We start from the raw sequence: 23,321 nt of genomic DNA, 5'->3' as shown, positions 1-23,321 counted from the left end.
TGTGGGAATGTGCAAGTTCATGCCCGCATTCGAGACGAGGACTGACTCCCCTGGGGAGACTCCAGAAATACCCCAAGATCCATGTCAGCACTGGAGAGGAATCCTCAGGTTCCGGCCCCGACTCCACACTAGGTCTTAAGCCCCGGCATCGACGGGAGAGGAATCCCGAGAGGCCCCCGAGGAACTGGCATGGGGACTGGCCTTTCCTGAGGCCACCAGAGCGGGTCCCCGAAGTCCCCGTCGTACGTCGAGATCACCTGCCGCAACTCGAGAAAATCCAGGAGGTTTTGCCCTACAGGCGAGATGAGGCCCATTTCCGCTGAGGCTTCTCGATGCTAATCACATCTAACCACTGGAACTTCCAAAGGGTCCTTCACACCCTTGCTGCAACTCAAGAAGTTCCCCGACATACCCGTCTCCACTCGAGAGGAAGCATGAGGCTCCCGCACACATCCAGGGGAGCCCCGTTTCCACCTAATAGCTCGAGATGAGGGATCCTTTCCCTGCTTCGTAGGGAAAGAATTCCCGGCGTTCCCGTCGCATCTGAAGATGAAGCCCTCTCCACAGAAAAGGCGAGAGGAACTCCAGGGTCGTGCCACCATTCCAAGAGCCCCCAGATGTGTCAGTCCATTCCAGAGGAACATGTTTTCCGTGCACTGCCTTGACGTTCAAGCCGAGGATCGACTCCCACCACGTGTGTACGTGGGACAGCCCTGTGGGAAAGCCTCGTGGGAAAGCCTCGTGGGAAAGACTCGAGGGAAAACCATAGATCCTTTGATCCACGCGGCGGACTGCGTGACACTGCTGCTACCGCTCTGGAGGAAAGCGCAAGTGCATGCCCGCATTCGAGACGAGGACTGACTCCCCTGGGGAGACTCCAGAAATACCCCAAGATCCATGTCAGCACTGGAGAGGAATCCTCAGGTTCCGGCCCCGACTCCACACAAGGTCTTACACCCCGGCATCGATGGGAGAGGAATCCCGAGAGGGCCCCGAGGAACTCTCATCGGGACTGGCCTTTCCTGCAGCCTCCAGAGCGTGTCCCCGAAGTCCCCGACGTAAGTCGAGAGCACCTGCCGCAACTCGAGAAATTCAAGGAGGTTTTGCCCTCCAGGCGAGATGAGGCCCATTTCCGCTGAGGCTTCTCGAGGCTAATCACATCTAACCACTGGAACTTCCAAAGGGTCCTTCACACCCTTGCTGCAACTCAAGAAGTTCCCCGACATACCCGTCTCCACTCGAGAGGATGCACGAGGGTCCCGCACACATCCAGGGGAGCCCCGTTTCCGCCTCCTAGCTCGAGATGAGGAATCCTTTCCCTCTTCCGAAGGGAAAGAATTCCCGGCATTCCCGTCGCATCTCAAGAGGAGGTGCTCTCCACAGGAAAGGCGAGAGGAACTCCAGGGTCGTGCCACCATTCCAAGAGTCCCCCAGATGGGTCAGTCCATTCCAGAGGAACCTGTTTTCCCTGCACTGCCTTGACGTTCAAGCCGAGAATCGACTCCCACCACGTGTGCACGTGGGCCAGCCCTGTGGGAAAGCCTCGTGGGAAAGCCTCGTGGGAAAGACTCGAGGGAAAAGCATAGATCCTTTGATCCAGGCGGCGGACTGCGTGACACTGCTGCTACCGCTCTGGGGGAAAGCGCAAGTGCATGCCCGCATTCGAGACGAGGACTGACTCCCCTGGGGAGACTCCAGAAGAACCCCAAGATCCATGTCAGCACTGGAGAGGAATCCTCAGGTTCCGGCCCCGACTCCACACAAGGTCTTAGGCCCCGGCATCGACGGGAGAGGAATCCCGAGAGGCCCCTGAGGAACTCGCATGGGGACTGGCCTTTCCTGCGGCCACCAGAGCGGGTCCCTGAGGTCCCCGTCGTAAGTTGAGAGCACCTGCCGCAACTCGAGAAAATCCAGGAGGTTTTGCCCTCCAGGCGAGATGAGGCCCATTTCCGCTGTGGCTTCTCGAGGCTAATCACATCTAACCACTGGAACTTCCAAAGGGTCCTTCACACCCTTGCTGCAACTCAAGAAGTTCCCCGACATACCCTTCTCCACTCGAGAGGAAGCACGAGGGTCCCGCACACATCCAGGGGAGCCCCGTTTCCGCCTCCTAGCTCGAGATGAGGGATCCTTTCCCTGTTTCGTAGGGAAAGATTCCCGGCTTTCCCGTCGCATCTCAAGAGGAGGCGCTCTCCACAGGAAAGGCGAGAGGAACTCCAGGGTCGTGCCACCATTCCAAGAGCCCCCAGATGTGTCAGTCCATTCCAGAGGAACCTGTTTTCCCTGCACTGCCTTGACGTTCAAGCCGAGGATCGACTCCCACCACGTGTGCACGTGGGACAGCCCTGTGGGAAAGCCTCGTGGGAAAGCCTCGTGGGAAAGAATCGAGGGAAAGCCATAGATCCTTTGATCCACGCGGCGGACTGCGTGACACTGCTGCTACCGCTCTGGAGGAAAGCGCAAGTGCATGCCCGCATTCGAGACGAGGAATGACTCCCCTGGGGAGACTCCAGAAGTACCCCAAGATCCATGTCAGCACTGGAGAGGAATCCTCAGGTTCCGGCCCCCACTCCACACAAGGTCTTAGGCCCCGGCATCGACGGGAGAGGAATCGCGAGAGGCCCCCGAGGAACTCGCATGGGGACTGGCCTTTCCTGAGGCCACCAGAGCGGGTCCCTGAGGTCCTCGTCGTAAGTCGAGAGCACCTGCCGCAACTCGAGAAAATCCTGGAGGTTTTGCCCTCCAGGCGAGATGAGGCCCATTTCCGCTGAGGCTTCTCGAGGCCAATCACATCTAACCACTGGAACTTCCAAAAGGTCCTTCACACCATTGCTGCAACTCAAGAAGTTCCCAGACATACCCGTCTGCACTCGAGAGGAAGCACGTGGGGTCCCGCACACATCCAGGGGAGCCCCGTTTCCGCCTCCTACCTCCAGATGAAGGATCCTTTCCCTGTTTCGTAGGGAAAGAATTCCCGGCGTTCCCGTCGCATCTCAAGAGGAGGCGCTCTCCACAGGAAAGGCGAGAGGAACTCCAGGGTCGTGCCACCATTCCAAGAGTCCCCCAGATGTGTCAGTCCATTCCAGAGGAACCTGTTTTCCCTGCACTGCCTTGACGTTCAAGCCGAGGATCGACTCCCACCACGTGTGCACGAGGGACAGCCCTGTGGGAAAGCCTCGTGGGAAAGCCTCGTGGGAAAGACTCGAGGGAAAACCATAGATCTTTTGATCCACGCGGCGGACTGCGTGACACTGCTGCTACCGCTCTGGAGGAAAGCGCAAGTGCATGCCCGCATTCGAGACGAGCACTGACTCCCCTGGGGAGACTCCAGAAGTACCCCAAGATCCATGTCAGCACTGGAGAGGAATCCTCAGGTTCCGGCCCCGACTCCACACAAGGTCTTAGGCCCCGGCATCGAAGGGAGAGGAATCCCGAGAGGCCCCCGTGGAACTCGCATGCGGACTGGCCTTTCCTGAGGCCTCCAGAGCGGGTCCCTGAGGTCCCCGTTGTAAGTCGAGAGCACCTGCCGCAAGTCGAGAAAATCCAGGAGGTTTTGCACTCCAGGCGAGATGAGGCCCATTTCCGCTGAGGCTTCTCGAGGCTAATCATATCTAACCACTGGAACTTCCAAAGGGTCCTTCACACCCTTGCTGCAACACTAGAATTTCCGCGACATACCCGTCTCCACTCGAGAGGAAGCACGTGGGGTCCCGCACACATCCAGGGGAGCCCCGTTTCCACCTCCTAGCTCGAGATGAGGGATCCTTTCCCTTTTTCGTAGGGAAAGAATTCCCGGCGTTCCCGTCGCATCTCAATAGGAGGCTCTCTCCACAGGAAAGGCGAGAGGAACTCCAGGGTCGTGCCACCATTCCAAGAGTCCCCCAGATGGGTCAGTCCATTCCAGAGGAACCTGTTTTCCCTGCACTGCCTTGACGTTCAAGCCGACGATCGACTCCCACCACGTGTGCACGTGGGACAGCCCTGTGGGAAAGCCTCGTGGGAAAGCCTCGTGGGAAAGACTCGAGGGAAAACCATAGATCCTTTGATCCACGCGGCGGACTGCGTGACACTGCTGCTACTGGTCTGGAGGAAAGCGCAAGTGCATGCCCGCATTCGAGACGAGGACTGACTCCCCTGGGGAGACTCCAGAAGTACCCCAAGATCCATGTCAGCACTGGAGAGGAATCCTCAGGTTCCGGCCCCGACTCCACACAAGTTTTAGGCCCCGGCATCGACGGGAGAGGAATCCCGAGAGGCCCCCGAGGAACTCGCATGGGGACTGGCCTTTCCTGAGGCCACCAGAATGGGTCCCTGAGGTCCCCGTCGTAACTCGAGAGCACCTGCCGCACCTCGAGAAAATCCAGGAGGTTTTGCCCTCCAGGCGAGATGAGGCCCATTTCCGCTGAGCTTCTCGAGGCTAATCACATCTGACCACTGGAACTTCCAAAGGGTCCTTCACAGCCTTGCTGCAACTCAAGAAGTTCCCCGACATAACCGTATCCACTCGAGAGGAAGCACGTGGGGTCCCGCACATATCCAGGGGAGCCCCGTTTCCGCCTCCTAGCTCGAGATGAGGGATCCTTTCCCTGTTTCGTAGGGAAAGAATTCCCGGCGTTCCCGTCTCATCTCAAGAAGAGGCGCTCTCCACAGGAAAGTCGAGAGGAACTCCAGGGTCGTGCCACCATTCCAAGAGTCCCCCAGATGTGTCAGTCCATTCCAGAGGAACCTGTTTTCCCTGCACTGCCTTGACGTTCAAGCCGAGGATCGACTCCCACCACGTGTGCACGAGGGACAGCCCTGTGGGGAAGCCTCGTGGGAAAGCCTCGTGGGAAAGACTCGAGTGAAAACCATAGATCCTTTGATCCACGCGGCGGACTGCGTGACACTGCTGCTAGCGCTCTGGAGGAAAGCGCAAGTGCATGCCCGCATTCGAGACGAGGACTGACTCCCCTGGGGAGACTCCAGAAGTACCCCAAGATCCATGTCAGCACTGGAGAGGAATCCTCAGGTTCCGGCCCCGACTCCACACAAGGTCTTAGGCCCAGGCATCGACGGGAGAGGAATCCCGAGAGGCCCCCGAGGAACTCGCATGGGAACTGGCCTTTCCTGAGGCCACCAGAGCGGGTTCCTGAGGTCCCCGTCGTAAGTCGAGAGCACCTGCCGCAACTCGAGACAATACAGGAGGTTTTGCCCTCCAGGCGCGATGAGGCCCATTTCCGCTGAGGCTTCTCGAGGCTAATCACATCTCACCACTGGAACTTCCAAAGGGTCCTTCACACCCTTGCTGCAACTCAAGAAGTTCCCCGACATACCCGTCTCCACTCGAGAGGAAGCACGAGGGTCACGCACACATCCAGAGGAGCCACGTTTCCGACTCCTAGCTCGAAATGAGGGATCCTTTCCCTGTTTCGTAGGGAAAGAATTCTCGGCGTTCCCGTCGCATCTCAAGAGGAGGCGCTCTCCACAGGAAAGGGGAGAGGAACTCCAGGGTCGTGCCACCATTCCAAGAGTCCACCAGATGTGTCAGTCCATTCCATAGGAACCTGTTTTCCCTGCACTGCCTTGACGTTCAAGCCGAGGATCGACTCCCACCACGTGTGCACGTGGGACAGCCCTGTGGGAAAGCCTCGTGGGAAAGCCTCGTGGGAAAGACTTGAGGGAAAACCATAGATCCTTTGATCCAGGCGGCGGAATGCGTGACACTGCTGATACCGCTCTGGAGGAAAGCGTAAGTGCATGCCCGCATTCGAGACGAGGACTGACTCCCCTGGGGAGACTCGAGAAGTACCCCAAGATCCATGTCAGCACTGGAGAGGAATCCTCAGGTTCCAGCCCCGACTCCACACAAGGTCTTAGGCCCCGGCATCGACGGGAGAGGAATCCCGAGAGGCCCCCGAGGAACTCGCATGGGGACTGGCCTTTCCTGAGGCCTCCAGAGCGGGTCCCTGAGGTCCCCGTCGTAAGTCGAGAGCACCTGCCGCAACTCGAGAAAATCCAGGAGGTTTTGCCCTCCAGGCGATATGAGGCCCATTTCTGCTGAGGCTTCTCAAGGCTAATCACATCTAACCACTGGAACTTCCAAAGGGTCCTTCACACCCTTGCTGCAACTCAAGATGTTCCGCGACATACCCGTCTCCACTCGAGAGGAAGCACGTGGGGTCCCGCACACATACAGGGGAGCACCGTTTCCGCCTCCTAGCTCGAGATGAGGGATCGTTTCCCTGTTTCGTAGGGAAAGAATTCCCGGCGTTCCCGTCGCATCTCAAGAGGAGGCGCTCTCCACAGGAAAGGCGAGAGGAACTCCAGGGTCGTGGCACCATTCCAAGAGACCCCCAGATGTGTCAGTCCATTCCAGAGGAACCTGTTTTCCCTGCACTGCCTTGACGTTCAAGCCGAGGATCGACTCCCACCACGTGTGCACGGGGGACAGCCCTGTGGGAAAGCCTCGTGGGAAAGCCTCGTGGGAAAGACTCGAGGGAAAATCATAGATCCTTTGATCCACGCGGCGGACTGCGTGACACTGCTGCTACCGCTCTGGAGGAAAGCGCAAGTGCATGCCCGCATTCGAGACGGGGACTGACTCCCCTGAGGAGACTCCAGAAGTACCCCAAGATCCATGTCAGCACTGGAGAGGAATACTCAGGTTACGGCCCCGACTCCACACAAGGTCTTAGGCGCCGGCATCCACGGGAAAGGAATCCCGAGAGGCCCCCGAGGAACTCGCATGGGGACTGGCCTTTCCTGAGGCCTCCAGAGCGGGTCCCTGAGGTCCCCGTCGTAAGTCGAGAGCACCTGAAGCAACTCGAGAAAATCCAGGAGGTTTTGCCCTCCAGGCGAGATGAGGCCCATTTCCGCTGAGGCTTCTCGAGGCTAATCACATCTAACCCCTGGAACTTCCAAAGGGTCCTTCACACCCTTGCTGCAACTCAAGCAGTTCCGCGACATACCCGTCTCCACTCGAGAGGAAGCACGTGGGGTCCCGCACACATCCAGGGGAGCCCCGTTTCCGCCTCCTAGCTCGAGATGAGGGATTCTTTCCCTGTTTCGTAGGGAAAGAATTCCCGGCGTTCCCGTCGCATCTCAAGAGGAGGCGCTCTCCACAGGAAAGGAGAGAGGAACTCCAGGGTCGTGCCACCATTCCAAGAGTCCCCCAGATGTGTCAGTCCATTCCAGAGGAACCTGTTTTCCCCGCACTGCCTTGACGTTCAAGCCGAGGATCGACTCCCACCACGTGTGCACGTGGGACAGCCCTGTGGGAAAGCCTCGTGGGAAAGCCTCGTGGGAAAGACTCGAGGGAAAAACATAGATCCTTTGATCCACGCGGCGGACTGCGTGACACTGCTGCTACCGCTCTGGAGGAAAGCGCAAGTGCATGCCCGCATTCGAGACGAGGACTGACTCCCCTGGGGAGACTCCAGAAGTACCCCAAGATCCATGTCAGCACTGGAGAGGAATCCTCAGATTCCGGCCCCGACTCCACACAAGGTCTTAGGCCCCGGCATCGACGGGAGAGGAATCCCGAGAGGCCCCCGAGGAACTCGCATGGGGACTGGCCTTTCCTGAGGCCACCAGAGCGGGTCCCTGAGGTCCCTGTCGTAAGTCGAGAGCACCTGCCGCAACTCGAGAAAATCCAGGAGGTTTTGCCCTCCAGGCGAGATGAGGCCCATTTCCGCTGAGGCTTCTCGAGGCTAATCACATCTAACCACTGGAACTTCCAAAGGGTCCTTCACACCCTTGCTGCAACTCAAGAAGTTCCTCGACATACCCGTCTGCACTCGAGAGGAAGCACGTGGGGTCCCGCACACATCCAGGGGAGCCCCATTTCCGCCTCCTAGCCCGAGATGAGGGATCCTTTCCCTGTTTCGTAGGGAAAGAATTCCCGGCGTTTCCGTCGCATCTCAAGAGGAGGTGCTCTCCACAGGAAAGGAGAGAGGAACTCCAGGGTCGTGCCACCATTCCAAGAGTCCCCCAGATGTGTGAGTCCATTCCAGAGGAACCTGTTTTCCCCGCACTGCCTTGACGTTCAAGCCGAGGATCGACTCCCACAACGTGTGCACGTGGGACAGCCCTGTGGGAAAGCCTCGTGGGAAAGCCTCGTGGGAAAGACTCGAGGGAAAACCATAGATCCTTTGATCCACGCGGCAGACTGCGTGACACTGCTGCTACCGCTCTGGAGGAAAGCGCAAGTGCATGCCCGCATTCGAGACGAGGACTGACTCCCCTGGGGAGACTCCAGTAGTACCCCAAGATCCATGTCAGCACTGGAGAGGAATCCTCAGGTTCCGGCCCCGACTCCACACAAGGTCTTAGGCCCCGGCATCGACGGGAGAGGAATCCCGAGAGGCCCCCGAGGAACTCGCATGGGGACTGGCCTTTCCTGAGGCCACCACAGCGGGTCCCTGAGGTCCCCGTCGAAAGTCGAGAGCACCTGCCGCAACTCGAGAAAATCCAGGAGGTTTTGCCCTCCAGGCGAGATGAGGCCCATTTCCGCTGAGGCTTCTCGAGGCTAATCACATCTTGCCACTGGAACTTCCAAAGGGTCCTTCACACCCTTGCTGCAACTCAAGAAGTTCCCCGACATACCCGTCTGCACTCGAGAGGAAGCACTTGGGGTCCCGCACACATCCAGGGGAGCCCCATTTCCGCCTCCTAGCCCGAGATGAGGGATCCTTTCCCTGTTTCATAGGGAAAGAATTCCCGGCGTTCCCGTGGCATCTCAAGAGGAGGCGCACTCCACAGGAAAGGCGAGAGGAACTCCAGGGTCGTGCCACCATTCCAAGAGACCCCCAGATGAGTCAGTCCATTACAGAGGAAGCTGTTTTCCCTGCACTGCCTTGACGTTCAAGCCGAGGATCGACTCCCACCACGTGTGCACGTGGGACAGCCCTGTGGGAAAGCCTCGTGGGAAAGCCTCGTGGGAAAGACTCGAGGGAAAACCATAGATCCTTTGATCCACGCAGTGGACTGCGTGACACTGCTGCTACCGCTCTGGAGGAAAGCGCAAGTGCATGCCCGCATTCGAGACGAGGACTGACTCCCCTGGGGAGACTCCAGAAGTACCCCAAGATCCATGTCAGCACTGGAGAGGAATCCTCAGGTTCCGGCCCCGACTCCACACAAAGTCTAAGGCCCCGGCATCCACGGGAGAGGAATCCCGAGAGGCCCCCGAGGAACTCGCATGGGGACTGGCCTTTCCTGAGGCCACCAGAGCGGGTCCCTGAGGTCCCCGTCGTAAGTCGAGAGCACCTGCCGCAACTCGAGAAAATCCAGGAGGTTTTGCCCTCCAGGCGAGATGAGGCCCATTTCCGCTGAGGCTTCTCGAGGTTAATCACATCTAACCACTGGAACTTCCAAAGGGTCCTTCACACCCTTGCTGCAACTCAAGCAGTTCCGCGACATACCCGTCTCCACTCGAGAGGAAGCACTTGGGGTCCCGCACACATCCAGGGGAGCCCCGTTTCCGCCTCCTAGCTCGAGATGAGGGAACCTTTCCCTGTTTCGTAGGGAAAGAATTCCCGGCGTTCCCGTCGCATCTCAAGAGGAGGCGCTCTCCACAGGTAAGGCGAGAGCAACTCCAGGGTCGTGGCACCATTCCAAGAGACCACCAGATGTGTCAGTCCATTCCAGAGGAACCTGTTTTCCCTGCACTGCCTTGACGTTCAAGCCGAGGATCGACTCCCACCACGTGTGCACGTGGGACAGCCCTGTGGGAAAGCCTCGTGGGAAAGCCTCGTGGGAAAGACTCGAGGGAAAACCATAGATCCTTTGATCCACGCGGCGGACTGCGTGACACTGCTGCTACCGCTCTGGAGGAAAGTGCAAGTGCATGCCTGCATTCGAGACGAGGACTGACTCCCATGGGGAGACTCCAGAAGTACCCCAAGATCCATGTCAGCACTGGAGAGGAATCCTCAGTTTCCGGCCCCGACTCCACACAAGGTCTTAGGCCCCGGCATCGACGGGAGAGGAATCCCGAGAGGCCCCCGAGGAACTCACATGGGACTGGCCTTTCCTGAGGCCACCAGAGCGGGTCCCTGAGGTCCTCGTCGTAAGTCGAGAGCACCTGCCGCAACTCGAGAAAATCCAGGAGGTGTTGCCCTCCAGGCGAGATGAGGCCCATTTCCGCTGAGGCTTCTCGAGGCTAATCACATCTAACCACTGGAACTTCCAAAGGGTCCTTCACACCCTTGCTGTAACTCAAGAAGTTCCACGACATAACCGTCTCCACTCGAGAGGAAGCACGTGGGGTCCCGCACACATCCAGGGGAGCCCCGTTTCCGCCTCCTAGCTCGAGATGAGGGATCCTTTCCCTGTTTCGTAGGGAAAGAATTCCCGGCGTTCCCGTCGCATCTCAAGAGGAGGCGCTCTCCACAGGAAAGGCGAGAGGAACACCAGGGTCGTGCCACCATTCCAAGAGTCCCCCAGATGTGTCAATCCATTCCAGAGGAACCTGTTTTCCCTGCACTGCCTTGACGTTCAAGCCGAGGATCGACTCCCACCACGTGTGCTCGTGGGACAGCCCTGTGGGAAAACCTCGTGGGAAAGCCTCGTGGGAAAGACTCGAGGGAAAAGCATAGATCCTTTGATCCACGGGGCGGATTGCGTGACACTGCTGCTACCGCTCTGGAGGAAAGCGCAAGTGCATGCCCGCATTCGAGACGGGGACTGACTCCCCTGGGGAGACTCCAGAAGTACCCCAAGATCCATGTCAGCACTGGAGAGGAATCCTCAGGTTCCGGTCACGACTCCACACAAGGTCTTAGGCCCCGGCATCCACGGGAGAGGAATCCCGAGAGGCCCCCGAGGAACTCGCATGGGGACTGGCCTTTCCTGAGGCCACCAGAGCGGGTCCCTGAGGTCCCCGTCGTAAGACGAGAGCACCTGCCGCAACTCGAGAAAATACAGGAGGTTTTGCCCTCCAGCCGAGATGAAGCCCAATTCCGCTGAGGCTTCTCGAGGCTAATCACATCTAACCACTGGAACTTTCAAAGGGTCCTTCACACCCTTGCTGCAACTCAAGAAGTTCCCCGACATACCCGTCTCCACTCGAGAGGAAGCAAGAGGGTCCCGCACACATCCACGGGAGCCCCGTTTCCGCCTCCTAGCTTGAGATGAGGGATCCTTTCCCTGTTTCGTAGGGAAAGAATTCCCGGCGTTCCCTTCGCATCTCAAGAGGAGGCGCTCTCCACAGGAAAGGGGAGAGGAACTCCAGGGTCGTGCCACCATTCCAAGAGACCCCCAGATGTGTCAGTCCATTTCAGAGGAACCTGTTTTCCCTGCACTGCCTTGATGTTCAAGCCGAGGATCGACTCCCACCACGTGTGAACGTGGGACAGCCCTGTGGGAAAGCCTCGTGGGAAAGCCTCGTGGGAAAGACTCGAGGGAAAACCATAGATCCTTTGATCCACGCGGCGGACTGCCTGACACTGCTGCCACCGCTCTGGAGGAAAGCGCAAGTGCATGCCCGCATTCGAGACGAGGACTGACTCCCCTGGGGAGACTCCAGAAGTACCCCAAGATCCATGTCAGCACTGGAGATGAATCCTCAGACTCCGGCCTCGACTCCACACAAGGTCTTAGGCCCCGGCATCAACGGGAGAGGAATCCCGAGAGGCCCCCGAAGAGCTCGCATGGGGACTGGCATTTCCTGAGGCCACCAGAGCGGGTCCCTGAGGTCCCCGTCGTAAGTCGAGAGCACCTGCCGCAACTCGAGAAAATCCAGGAGGTTTTGCCCTCCAGGCGAGATGAGGCCCATTTCCGCTGAGGCTTCTCGAGGCTAATCACATCTGACCACTGGAACTTCCAAAGGGTCCTTCACACCCTTGCTGCAACTCAAGAAGTTCCCCAACATACCCGTCTCCACTCGAGAGGAAGCACGTGGGGTGCCGCACACATCCAGGGGAGCCCCGTTTCCGCCTCCTAGTTCGAGATGAGGGATCCTATCCCTATTTCGTAGGGAAAGAATTCCCGGCGTTCCCTTCGCATCTCAAGAGGAGGCGCTCTCCACAGGAAAGGCGAGAGCAACTCCAGGGTCGTGCCACCATTCCACGAGTCCCCCAGATGTGTCAGTCCATTCCAGAGGAATCTGTTTTCCCTGAACTGCCTTGACGTTCAAGCCGAGGATCGACTCCCACCACGTGTGCACGTGGGACAGCCCTGTGGGAAAGCCTCGTGGGACAGCCTCGTGGGAAAGACTCGAGGGAAAACCAAAGATCCTTTTGTCCACGCGCGGACTGTGTTACACTGCTGCTACCGCTCTGGAGGAAAGCGCAAGTGCATGCCCTCATTCGAGACGAAGACTGACTCCCCTGTGGAGACTCCAGAAGTACCCCAAGATCCATGTCAGCACTGGAGAGGAATCCTCAGGTTTCTGCCCCGACTCCACACAAGGTCTTAGGCCCCGGCATCGACAGGAGAGGAATCCCAAGAGGCCCTCGAGGAACTCGCATGGGGACTGGCCTTTCATGAGGCCACCAGAGCGGGTCCCTGAGGTCCCCGTCTTAAGTCGAGAGCACCTGCCGCAACTCGAGAAAATCCAGGAGGTTTTGCCCTCCAGGCGAGATGAGGCCCATTTCCCCTGAGGCTTCTCGAGGCTAATCACATCTAACCACTGGAACTTCCAAAGGGTCCTTCACACCCTTGCTGCAACTCAAGCAGTTCCGCGACATACCCGTCTCCACTCGAGAGCAAGCACTTGGGGTCCCGCACACATCCAGGGGAGCCCCGTTTCCGCCTCCTAGCTCGAGATGAGGGATCCTTTCCCTGTTTCGTAGGGAAAGAATTCCCGGCGTTCCCGTCGCATCTCAAGAGGAGGTGCTCTCCACAGGAAAGGGGAGAGGAACTCCAGGGTCGTGCCACCATTCCAAGAGTCCCCCAGATGTGTCAGTCCATTCCAGAGGAACCTGTTTTCCCTGCACTGCCTTGACGTTCAAGCCGTGGATCGACTCGCACCACGTGTGCACTTGGGACAGACCTGTGGGAAAGCCTCGTGGGAAAGCCTCGTGGGAAAGACTCGAGGGAAAACCATAGATCCTTTGATCCACGCGGCGGACTACGTGACACGGCTGCTACCGCTCTGGAGGAAAGCGCAAGTGCATGCCCGCATTCGAGACGAGGACTGACTCCCCTGGGGAGACTCCAGAAGTACCCCAAGATCCATGTCAGCACTGGAGAGGAATCCTCAGGTTCCGGCCCCTACTCCACACAAGGTCTTAGGCCCCGGCATCGACGGGAGAGGAATCCCGAGAGGACCCCGAGGAACTCGCATGGGGACTGGCCTTTCCTGAGGCCTCCAGAGCGGGTCCCTGAGGTCCCCGTCGTAAGTCGAGAGCACCTGCCGCAACTCGAGAAAATCCAGGAGGTTTTGCCCTCCAGGCGAGATGAGGCCCATTTCCGCTGAGGCTTCTCGAGGCTAATCACATCTAACCACTGGAACTTCCAAAGGGTCCTTCACACCCTTGCTGCAACTCAAGCAGTTCCGCGACATACCCGTCTCCACTCGAGAGGAAGCACGTGGGGTCCCGCACACATACAGGGGAGCCCCGTTTCCGCCTCCTAGCTCGAGATGAGGGATCCTTTCCCTGTTTCGTAGGGATAGAATTCCCGGCGTTCCGTCGCATCTCAAGAGGAGGCGCTCTCCACAGGAAAGGCGAGAGGAACTCCAGGGTCGTGGCACCATTCCAAGAGACCCCCAGATGTGTCAGTCCATTCCAGAGGAACCTGTTTTCCCTGCACTGCCTTGACGTTCAAGACGAAGATCGACTCCCACCACGTGTGCACGTGGGACAGCCCTGTGGGAAAGCCTCGTGGGAAAGCCTCGTGGGAAAGACTCGAGGGAAAACCATAGATCCTTTGATCCACGCGGCCGACTGCTTGACACTGCTGCTACCGCTCTGGAGGAAAGCGCAAGTGCATGCCCGCATTCGAGACGAGGACTGACTCCCCTGGGGAGACTCCATAAATACCCCAAGATCCATGTCAGCACTGGAGAGGAATCCACAGGTTCCGGCCTCGACTCCACACAAGGTCTTAGTCCCCGGCATCGACGGGAGAGGAATCCCGAGAGGCCCCCGAGGAACTCGCATGGGGACTGGCCTTTCCTGAGGCCTCCAGAGCGGGTCCCTGAGGTCCCCGTCGGAAGTCTAGAGCACCTGCCGCAACTCGAGAAAATCCAGGAGGTTTTGCCCTCCAGGCGAGATGAGGCCCATTTCCGCTGAGGCTTCTCGAGGCTAATCACATCTAACCACTGGAACTTCCAAAGGGTCCTTCACACCCTTGATGCAACTCAAGCAGTTCCGCGACATACCCGTCTCCACTCGAGAGGAAGCACGTGGGGTCCCGCACACATCCAGGGGAGCCCCGTTTCCGCCTCCTAGCTCGAGATGAGGGATCCTTTCCCTGTTTCGTAGGGAAAGAATTCCCGGCGTTCCATTCGCATCTCAAGAGGAGGCGCTCTCCACAGGAAAGGAGAGAGGAACTCCAGGGTCGTGCCACCATTCCAAGAGTCCCCCAGATGTGTCAGTCCATTCCAGAGGAACCTGTTTTCCCCACACTGCCTTGACGTTCAAGCCGAGGATCGACTCCCACCACGTGTGCACGTGGGACAGCCCTGTGGGAAAGCCTCGTGGGAAAGCCTCGTGGGAAAGACTCGAGGGAAAACCATAGATCCTTTGATCCACGCGGCGGACTGCGTGACACGGCTGCTACCGCTCTGGAGGAAAGCGCAAGTGCATGCCCGCATTCGAGACGAGGACTGACTCCCCTGGGGAGACTCCAGAAGTACCCCAAGATCCATGTCAGCACTGGAGAGGAATCCTCAGGTTCCGGCCCCGACTCCACACAAGGTCTTAGGCCCCGGCATCGACGGGAGAGGAATCCCGAGAGGCCCCCGAGGAACTCGCATGGGGACTGGCCTTTCCTGAGGCCACCAGAGCGGGTCCCTGAGGTCCCCGTCGTAAGTCGAGAGCACCTGCCGCAACTCGAGAAAATCCAGGAGGTTTTGCCCTCCAGGCGAGATGAGGCCCATTTCCGCTGAGGCTTCTCGAGGCTAATCACATCTAACCACTGGAACTTCCAAAGGGTCCTTCACACACTTGCTGCAACTCAAGAAGTTCCGCGACATACCCGTCTCCACTCGAGAGGAAGCACGTGGGGTCCCGCACACATCCAGGGGAGACCCGTTTCCGCCTCCTAGCCCGAGATGAGGGATCCTTTCCCTGTTTCGTAGGGAAAGAATTCCCGGCGTTCCCGTCGCATCTCAAGAGGAGGTGCTCTCCACAGGAAAGGAGAGAGGAACTCCAGGGTCGTGCCACCATTCCAAGAGTCCCCCAGATGTGTCAGTCCATTCCAGAGGAACCTGTTTTCCCCGCACTGCCTTGACGTTCAAGCCGAGGATCGACTCCCACCACGTGTGCACGTGGGACAGCCCTGTGGGAAAGCCTCGTGGGAAAGCCTCGTGGGAAAGACTCGAGGGAAAACCATAGATCCTTTGATCCACGCGGCGGACTGCGTGACACTGCTGCTACCGCTCTGGAGGAAAGCGCAAGTGCATGCCCGCATTCGAGACGAGGACTTACTCCCCTGGGGAGACTCCAGTAGTACCCCAAGATCCATGTCAGCACTGGAGAGGAATCCTCAGGTTCCGGCCCCGACTCCACACAAGGTCTTAGGCCCCGGCATCGACGGGAGAGGAATCCCGAGAGGCCCCCGAGGAACTCGCATGGGGACTGCCTTTCCTGAGGCCACCAGAGCGGGTCCCTGAGGTCCCCGTCGTAAGTCGAGAGCACCTGCCGCATCTCGAGAAAATCCAGGAGGTTTTGCCCTCCAGGCGAGATGAGGCCCATTTCCGCTGAGGCTTCTCGAGGCTAATCACATCTAACCACTGGAACTTCCAAAGGGTCCTTCACACCCTTGCTGCAACTCAATCAGTTCCGCGACATACCCGTCTCCACTAGAGAGGAAGCACTTGGGGTCCCGCACACATCCAGGGGAGCCCCGTTTCCGCCTCCTAGCTCGAGATGAGGGAACCTTTCCCTGTTTCGTAGGGAAAGAATTCCCGGCGTTCCCGTCGCATCTCAAGAGGAGGCGCTCTCCACAGGTAAGGCGAGAGGAACTCCAGGGTCGTGGCACCATTCCAAGAGACCACCAGATGTGTCAGTCCATTCCAGAGGAACCTGTTTTCCCTGCACTGCCTTGACGTTCAAGCCGAGGATCGACTCCCACCACGTGTGCACGTGGGACAGCCCTGTGGGAAAGCCTGGTGGGAAAGCCTCGTGGGAAAGACTCGAGGGAAAACCATAGATCCTTTGATCCACGCAGCGGACTGCGTGACACTGCTGCTACCTCTCTGGAGGAAAGCACAAGTGCATGCCTGCATTCGAGACGAGGACTGACTCCCCTGGGGAGACTCCAGAAGTACCCCAAGATCCATGTCAGCACTGGAGAGGAATCCTCAGGTTCCGGCCCCGACTCCACACAAGGTCTTAGGCCCCGGCATCGACGGGAGAGGAATCCCGAGAGGCCCCCGAGGAACTCACATGGGGACTGGCCTTTCCTGAGGCCACCAGAGCGGGTCCCTGAGGTCCTCGTCGTAAGTCGAGAGCACCTGCCGCAACTCGAGAAAATCCAGGAGGTGTTGCCCTCCAGGCGAGATGAGGCCCATTTCCGCTGAGGCTTCTCGAGGCTAATCACATCTAACCACTGGAACTTCCAAAGGGTCCTTCACACCCTTGCTGTAACTCAAGAAGTTCCACGACATAACCGTCTCCACTCGAGAGGAAGCACGTGGGGTCCCGCACACATCCAGGGGAGCCCCGTTTCCGCCTCCTAGCTCGAGATGAGGGATCCTTTCCCTGTTTCGTAGGGAAAGAATTCCCGGCGTTCCCGTCGCATCTCAAGAGGAGGCGCTCTCCACAGGAAAGGCGAGAGGAACACCAGGGTCGTGCCACCATTCCAAGAGTCCCCCAGATGTGTCAGTCCATTCCAGAGGAACCTGTTTTCCCCGCACTGCCTTGACGTTCAAGCCGAGGATCGACTCCCACCACGTTTGCTCGTGGGACAGCCCTGTGGGAAAGCCTCGTGGGAAAGCCTCGTGGGAAAGACTCGAGGGAAAAGCATAGATCCTTTGATTCACGGGGCGGATTGCGTGACACTGCTGCTACCGCTCTGGAGGAAAGCGCAAGTGCATGCCCGCATTCGAGACGGGGACTGACTCCCCTGGGGAGACTCCAGAAGTACCCCAAGATCCATGTCAGCACTGGAGAGGAATCCTCAGGTTCCGGTCCCGACTCCACACAAGGTCTTAGGCCCCGGCATCCACGGGAGAGGAATCCCGAGAGGCCCCCGAGGAACTCGCATGGGGACTGGCCTTTCCTGAGGCCACCAGAGCGCGTCCCTGAGGTCCCCGTCGTAAGACGAGAGCACCTGCCGCAACTCGAGAAAATACAGGAGGTTTTGCCCCCCAGCCGAGATGAAGCCCAATTCCGCTGAGGCTTCTCGAGGCTAATCACATCTAACCACTGGAACTTTCAAAGGGTCCTTCACACCCTTGCTGCAACTCAAGAAGGTCCCCGACATACCCGTCTCCACTCGAGAGGAAGCACGAGGGTCCCGCACACATCCACGGGAGCCCCGTTTCCGCCTCCTAGCTTGAGATGAGGGATCCTTTCCCTGTTTCGTAGGGAAAGAATTCCCGGCGTTCCCTTCGCATCTCAAGAGGAGGCGCTCTCCACACGAAAGGGGAGAGGAACTCCAGGGTCGTGCCACCATTCCAAGAGACCCCCAGATGTGTCAGTCCATTCCAGAGGAACCTGTTTTCCCTGCACTGCCTTGATGTTCAAGCCGAGGATCGACTCCCACCACGTGTGAACGTGGGACAGCCCTGTGGGAAAGCCTCGTGGGAAAGCCTCGTGGGAAAGACTCGAGGGAAAACCATAGATCCTTTGATCCACGCGGCGGACTGCGTGACACTGCTGCCACCGCTCTGGAGGAAAGCGCAAGTGCATGCCCGCATTCGAGACGAGGACTGACTCCCCTGGGGAGACTCCAGAAGTACCCCAAGATCCATGTCAGCACTGGAGAGGAATCCTCAGGTTCCGGCCTCGACTCCACACAAGGCCTTAGGCCCCGGCATCAACGGGAGAGGAATCCCGAGAGGCCCCCGAAGAGCTCGCATGGGGACTGGCCTTCCTGAGGCCACCAGAGCGGGTCCCTGAGGTCCCCGTCGTAAGTCGAGAGCACCTGCCGCAACTCGAGAAAATCCAGGAGGTTTTGCCCTCCAGGCGAGATGAGGCCCATTTCCGCTGAGGCTTCTCGAGGCTAATCACATCTAACCACTGGAACTTCCAAAGGGTCCTTCACACCCTTGCTGCAACTCAAGCAGTTCCGCGACATACCCGTCTCCACTCGAGAGGAAGCACGTGGGGTCCCGCACACATACAGGGGAGCCCCGTTTCCGCCTCCTAGCTCGAGATGAGGGATCCTTTCCCTGTTTCGTAGAGATAGAATTCCCGGCGTTCCGTCGCATCTCAAGAGGAGGCGCTCTCCACAGGAAAGGCGAGAGGAACTCCAGGGTCGTGGCACCATTCCAAGAGACCCCCAGATGTGTCAGTCCATTCCAGAGGAACCTGTTTTCCCTGCACTGCCTTGACGTTCAAGCCGAGGATCGACTCCCACCACGTGTGCACGTGGGACAGCCCTGTGGGAAAGCCTCGTGGGAAAGCCTCGTGGGAAAGACTCGAGGGAAAACCATAGATCCTTTGATCCACGCGGCCGACTGCTTGACACTGCTGCTACCGCTCTGGAGGAAAGCGCAAGTGCATCCCCGCATTCGAGACGAGGACTGACTCCCCTGGGGAGACTCCAGAAATACCCCAAGATCCATGTCAGCACTGGAGAGGAATCCACAGGTTCCGGCCCCGACTCCACACAAGGTCTTAGTCCCCGGCATCGACGGGAGAGGAATCCCGAGAGGCCCCCGAGGAACTCGCATGGGGACTGGCCTTTCCTGAGGCCTCCAGAGCGGGTCCCTGAGGTCCCCGTCGTAAGTCGAGAGCACCTGCCGCAACTCGAGAAAATCCAGGAGGTTTTGCCCTCCAGGCGAGATGAGGCCCATTTCCGCTGAGGCTTCTCGAGGCTAATCACATCTAACCACTGGAACTTCCAAAGGGTCCTTCACACCCTTGCTGCAACTCAAGCAGTTCCGCGACATACCCGTCTCCACTCGAGAGGAAGCACGTGGGGTCCCGCACACATCCAGGGGAGCCCCGTTTCCGCCTCCTAGCTCGAGATGAGGGATCCTTTCCCTGTTTCGTAGGGAAAGAATTCCCTGCGTTCCCGTCGCATCTCAAGAGGAGGCGCTCTCCACAGGTAAGGAGAGAGGAACTCCAGGGTCGTGCCACCATTCCAAGAGTCCCCCAGATGTGTCAGTCCATTCCAGAGGAACCTGTTTTCCCCGGACTGCCTTGACGTTCAAGCCGAGGATCGACTCCCACCACGTGTGCAACGTGGGACAGCCCTGTGGGAAAGCCTCGTGGGAAAGCCTCGTGGGAAAGACTCGAGGGAAAACCATAGATCCTTTGATCCACGCGGCGGACTGCGTGACACTGCTGCTACCGCTCTGGAGGAAAGCGCAAGTGCATGCCCGCATTCGAGACGAGGACTGACTCCCCTGGGGAGACTCCAGTAGTACCCCAAGATCCATGTCAGCACTGGAGAGGAATCCTCAGGTTCGGGCCCCGACTCCACACAAGGTCTTAGGCCCCGGCATCGACGGGAGAGGAATCCCGAGAGGCCCCCGAGGAACTCGCATGGGGACTGGCCTTTCCTGAGGCCACCACAGCGGGTCCCTGAGGTCCCCGTCGAAAGTCGAGAGCACCTGCCGCAACTCGAGAAAATCCAGGAGGTTTTGCCCTCCAGGCGAGATGAGGCCCATTTCCGCTGAGGCTTCTCGAGGCTAATCACATCTAACCACTGGAACTTCCAAAGGGTCCTTCACAACCTTGCTGCAACTCAAGAAGTTCCCCGACATACCCGTCTGCAATCGAGAGGAAGCACTTGGGGTCCCGCACACATCCAGGGGAGCCCCATTTCCGCCTCCTAGCCCGAGATGAGGGATCCTTTCCCTGTTTCATAGGGAAAGAATTCCCGGCGTTCCCGTCGCATCTCAAGAGGAGGCGCACTCCACAGGAAAGGCGAGAGGAACTCCAGGGTCGTGCCACCATTCCAAGAGACCCCCAGATGAGTCAGTCCATTACAGAGGAAGCTGTTTTCCCTGCACTGCCTTGACGTTCAAGCCGAGGATCGACTCCCACCACGTGTGCACGTGGGACAGCCCTGTGGGAAAGCCTCGTGGGAAAGCCTCGTGGGAAAGACTCGAGGGAAAACCATAGATCCTTTGATCCACGCGGCGGACTGCGTGACACTGCTGCTACCGCTCTGGAGGAAAGCGCAAGTGCAGGCCCTCATTCGAGACGAGCACTGACTCCCCTGGGGAGACTCCAGAAGAACCCCAAGATCCATGTCAGCACTGGAGAGGAATCCTCAGGTTCCGGCCCCGACTCCACACAATGTCTTAGGCCCCGGCATCCACGGGAGAGGAATCCCGAGAGGCCCCCGAGGAACTCGCATGGGGACTGGCCTTTCCTGAGGCCACCAGAGCGGGTCCCTGAGGTCCCCGTCGTAAGACGAGAGCACCTGCCGCAACTCGAGAAAATACAGGAGGTTTTGCCCTCCAGCCGAGATGAAGCCCAATTCCTCTGAGGCTTCTCGAGGCTAATCACATCTAACCACTGGAACTTTCAAAGGGTCCTTCACACCCTTGCTGCAACTCAAGAAGTTCCCCAACATACCCGTCTCCACTCGAGAGGAAGCACGTGGGGTGCCGCACACATCCAGGGGAGCCCCGTTTCCGCCTCCTAGTTCGAGATGAGGGATCCTATCCCTATTTCGTAGGGAAAGAATTCCCGGCGTTCCCTTCGCATCTCAAGAGGAGGCGCTCTCCACAGGAAAGGCGAGAGCAACTCCAGGGTCGTGCCACCATTCCACGAGTCCCCCAGATGTGTAAGTCCATTCCAGAGGAACCTGTTTTCCCTGAACTGCCTTGACGTTCAAGCCGAGGATCGACTCCCACCACGTGTGCACGTGGGACAGCCCTGTGGGAAAGCCTCGTGGGACAGCCTCGTGGGAAAGACTCGAGGGAAAACCAAAGATCCTTTTGTCCACGCGCGGACTGTGTTACACTGCTGCTACCGCTCTGGAGGAAAGCGCAAGTGCATGCCCTCATTCGAGACGAAGACTGACTCCCCTGTGGAGACTCCAGAAGTACCCCAAGATCCATGTCAGCACTGGAGAGGAATCCTCAGGTTCCGGCCCCGACTCCACACAAGGTCTTAGGCCCCGGCATCGACAGGAGAGGAATCCCAAGAGGCCCACGAGGAACTCGCATGGGGACTGGCCTTTCATGAGGCCACCAGAGCGGGTCCCTGAGGTCCCCGTCGTAAGTCGAGAGCACCTGCCGCAACTCGAGAAAATCCAGGAGGTTTTGCCCTCCAGGCGAGATGAGGCCCATTTCCCCTGAGGCTTCTCGAGGCTAATCACATCTAACCACTGGAACTTCCAAAGGGTCCTTCACACCCTTGCTGCAACTCAAGCAGTTCCGCGACATACCCGTCTCCACTCGAGAGCAAGCAGTTGGGGTCCCGCACACATCCAGGGGAGCCCCGTTTCCGCCTCCTAGCTCGAGATGAGGGATCCTTTCCCTGTTTCGTAGGGAAAGAATTCCCGGCGTTCCCGTCGCATCTCAAGAGGAGGTGCTCTCCACAGGAAAGGCGAGAGGAACTCCAGGGTCGTGCCACCATTCCAAGAGTCCCCCAGATGTGTCAGTCCATTCCAGAGGAACCTGTTTTCCCTGAACTGCCTTGACGTTCAAGCCGTGGATCGACTCGCACCACGTGTGCACTTGGGACAGACCTGTGGGAAAGCCTCGTGGGAAAGCCTCGTGGGAAAGACTCGAGGGAAAACCATAGATCCTTTGATCCACGCGGCGGACTGCGTGACACGGCTGCTACCGCTCTGGAGGAAAGCGCAAGTGCATGCCCGCATTCGAGACGAGGACTGACTCCCCTGGGGAGACTCCAGAAGTACCCCAAGATCCATGTCAGCACTGGAGAGGAATCCTCAGGTTCCGGCCCCTACGCCACACAAGGTCTTAGGCCCCGGCATCGACGGGAGAGGAATCCCGAGAGGACCCCGAGGAACTCGCATGGGGACTGGCCTTTCCTGAGGCCTCCAGAGCGGGTCCCTGAGGTCCCCGTCGTAAGTCGAGAGCACCTGCCGCAACTCGAGAAAATCCAGGAGGTTTTGCCCTCCAGGCGAGATGAGGCCCATTTCCGCTGAGGCTTCTCGAGGCTAATCACATCTAACCACTGGAACTTCCAAAGGGTCCTTCACACCCTTGCTGCAACTCAAGCAGTTCCGCGACATATCCGTCTCCACTCGAGAGGAAGCACGTGGGGTCCCGCACACATACAGGGGAGCCCCGTTTCCGCCTCCTAGCTCGAGATGAGGGATCCTTTCCCTGTTTCGTAGGGATAGAATTCCCGGCGTTCCGTCGCATCTCAAGAGGAGGCGCTCTCCACAGGAAAGGCGAGAGGAACTCCAGGGTCGTGGCACCATTCCAAGAGACCCCCAGATGTGTCAGTCCATTCCAGAGGAACCTGTTTTCCCTGCACTGCCTTGACGTTCAAGCCGAGGATCGACTCCCACCACGTGTGCACGTGGGACAGCCCTGTGGGAAAGCCTCGTGGGAAAGCCTCGTGGGAAAGACTCGAGGGAAAACCATAGATCCTTTGATCCACGCGGCGGACTGCGTGACACTGCTGCTACCGCTCTGGAGGAAAGCGCAAGTGCATGCCCGCATTCGAGACGGGGACTGACTCCCCTGGGGAGACTCCAGAAGTACCCCAAGATCCATGTCAGCACTGGAGAGGAATCCTCATGTTCCGGCCCCGATTCCACACAAGGTCTTAGGCCCCGGCATCGACGGGAGAGGAATCCCGAGAGGACCCCGAGGAACTCGCATGGGGACTGGCCTTTCCTGAGGCCACCAGAGCGGGTCCCTGAGGTCCCAGTCGAAAGTCGAGAGCACCTGCCGCAACTCGAGAAAATCCAGGAGGTTTTGCCCTCCAGGCGAGATGAGGCCCATTTCCGCTGAGGCTTCTCGAGGCTAATCACATCTAACCACTGGAACTTCCAAAGGGTCCTTCACACCCTTGCTGCAACTCAAGCAGTTCCGCGACATACCCGTCTCCAGTCGAGAGGAAGCA

Source organism: Ovis canadensis, chromosome 21 (assembly GCF_042477335.2).
Source record: "Ovis canadensis isolate MfBH-ARS-UI-01 breed Bighorn chromosome 21, ARS-UI_OviCan_v2, whole genome shotgun sequence".
Taxonomy (NCBI): Eukaryota; Metazoa; Chordata; class Mammalia; order Artiodactyla; family Bovidae; genus Ovis; species Ovis canadensis.
Note: the sequence above shows the minus strand (reverse complement) of the source record.